Genomic DNA, 2,847 nt, shown 5'->3' with positions numbered 1-2,847 from the left:
AATTTTCAAGTATATGAACGTATTCCCTGTACACTGTAATACATCCCAACCCAAATTAAACGTGTGTGAACGCGTTTAAAATTTTACATGTCCCCCTATCAATCCAGTTCACGAACATAAAAAACCACTTTTACCCATTTTATAACGATCTCGAATATTGCATTTTATTTGCAAATTGAATATGAAATATGCCTAGGGGAGATATATCCCACTCCATGTTGCTGAATAAAATTGAGTGGCATTTTATTGAATTCTTAAAGTAAGTAACGTAATTGACTGAGCGTAGCGAAGTTCCTTTTTTATCTCGACCATTTGGCATTTAATTTTTCTGTAAATTTTTTTGTTATTCTGGTTTCAAGGTGGTGGCTGTTTTAACCTGTTGTGCGCCAAAGTAGCGATATGCACGGTGAAAAAATCATTCTCTGAATACATTTCTTACAAATTTAATCGGCACAATCGATTTAATAATAATCTGGATGCAACTGAATTATTAAAAACTGTTAGTGACTGTCCGGATTTACTAAAAAGAATTGATTTGCTCTTACAATCTTTTTAATGAAAAACAATGTAAAATTTTTTTTTATTTATTTTATTCTTCAATATAATCTTCTACCCGCTAAACTGCCAAAACATTTTGTCAGCAGGTCATGTTCGCAATATGAATAGAGAGACCACAATCAATTACATACAGAAGAATAACATTTTAAGGACTACAATACACAGTTAACATACTTAAATAACTCATACGAACTGCTGGCCTCTGTGTTTCCTCCCTCCTACAACATGGGACTCTTCAAGACCCATGTTCACTCCTTCCTCTCCTCCAAAAGACCCTCCACACAGCATCCTCAAAGATGACACAGGCCCTGAGGGAAATTATATTTTTAAGGGCCTCCTGTGTGGAGTTAATATAAAAAAAATTAAAAAAATAGAATAAAAATTACACCTATAAAAAGTGTTATAAAGTTATGAAAAGTGAAGAAACAAAAACAATTAAATTAAATTATTAAATAGGTTACATGTGTAACTATTTAACCTAGTTTTTGTTTCATCACTTTTAATCACTTTATGGATAGGAGTTATCATGGATCTTTGGGGATCAATGGTGAGGCACGAAATGAAAAGCGTGTCGTGAAGTTCACTGTGTTTATTGATGAGTCAGTGTAGCCGTAACGAGAGTTGACGCTGGACAGAAGAATACACCGGATGCTGGCTGATGATGTGCTGGTCAAGCGCGGGTCAGTGAGTCGAAGCCGGGCGCTGGTGACCGGGACTCGATGAAGGTCAGACACTGGCGAAGAACGTAGGTCTTCAGGCACTCCAGTGCTGACGAGACGGCCGAAGGTGCGGTGGACCTTGTAGGCGGTTGAACGGGAGCGGCGTGACCAGTGAGGATGCTGCGTGTCCTCGTGATGGTCGTGATGGCGTGGAAGAAGCGCTGTTCAGAGACACTGGAACCAGGGCGCTTGTAATCCGAGTAGCGCTTGCCAGGAACGGCGATCTGGACAAGGCACTATGATGATGTCCCGATAGAGTCCATGATGGTACGGGCCAAGCCGGGTATATGTCCTTCGCGGAGGGGCGCGGGGCGCACCAGTTGTCACTCGCGAGATTTGTAAACTGACGGCTGATTGATGACTGACTGACTGACTCGCTGCGTCGGGCATATTTATACTACACGGCCGACGGCAGCAGTAGGTAGATGGATGGCAACTAAATCCTAGGCACTCGCACAGACTGTATGTTTCAGGAACCTATAGCCAAATCTACAACAAACGAAGACAGAGTTGAACAAGACTCAAAAGGCTGTGCTTTCCTGCCTTTCGTTCACAATGTGACAGACAGAATTGCCAGGCTGTTGAGAAAAGAAAACATCAAAACTGTCTTCGGAACCACCACCAAAATCCAAGACCTACTGAGGTCTGCAAAGACTAAGTTTCCTCTGGAAGCAGATGGAGTGTACAAACTCAGCTGCTCTGGTTGTGACAAGGTTTATATAGGCCAGACAGAGCGGACGATTTCCAAAAGGATAGCAGAACATTTTCGTGCTTGTAAACTTGGCCACCCTGATAAATCGGCAATCGCCGAACACTTAATTGAAACCGGCCATTACTTTGGATTTGCTCCCGAGGTCCTGGGAAGACCCAAAACTTATAGATCACGCCTGATTATGGAGGCAATTGAAATCTACAAAAATCCATTTAATATCAAAAGAGACGACGGAGCTAAGCTCAACAGCTCTTGGTATCCGGTAATTGACGGCTACACCAAAGCTAAACGCAAATAACATGTCTAAATATACTCCAATACCATATAATAATACAATATAAAACCATTGCATTTATACCTTGATACTGGGTACATCTACTCTAACCGCTGTCAATCGGTTTTCTAATTCTAGAATTCGCCACAAGATGGCGCCACTTCCGTTGGCATTTCGCACTTGGATGGGCCTCAGGCTAACATAAATACTGTGCTTTCAGAATTCGCCACAAGATGGCGCCACTTCCATTGGCATTTCGCACTTGGACGGGCCCAGGCCACAAATAAATAAGCACAAACTCGACAACCAAAATTTACACATCTTCGGATCTACCAGATCTGCCCTGATGATGGACACTGCAACGCTGTCCGAAACGTCGGCTAAAGAAGGAGTTAGCGCAACACGGCATAACACCCCAAAAACAAACAACAAAAATGCTTTTGGCCGTGAGAATCTAAAAACTTAAAAGCTTTAAATTGGTTTATATTAGTAAAACCGATGACATATTGTGAAATTTCATTCCATGCATCCACTACTCTATTTACAAGTAAGTGTTTCCTGCGATTGGATGCAAACGTGTTTTA

This window comes from Hesperophylax consimilis, chromosome 21 (assembly GCF_061612785.1).
Source record: "Hesperophylax consimilis isolate HC1 chromosome 21, BYU_Hcon_1.0, whole genome shotgun sequence".
Classification (NCBI taxonomy): Eukaryota; Metazoa; Arthropoda; class Insecta; order Trichoptera; family Limnephilidae; genus Hesperophylax; species Hesperophylax consimilis.
The sequence above is the reverse complement of the archived record's forward strand: the minus strand, read 5'-3'. Positions refer to the sequence as shown.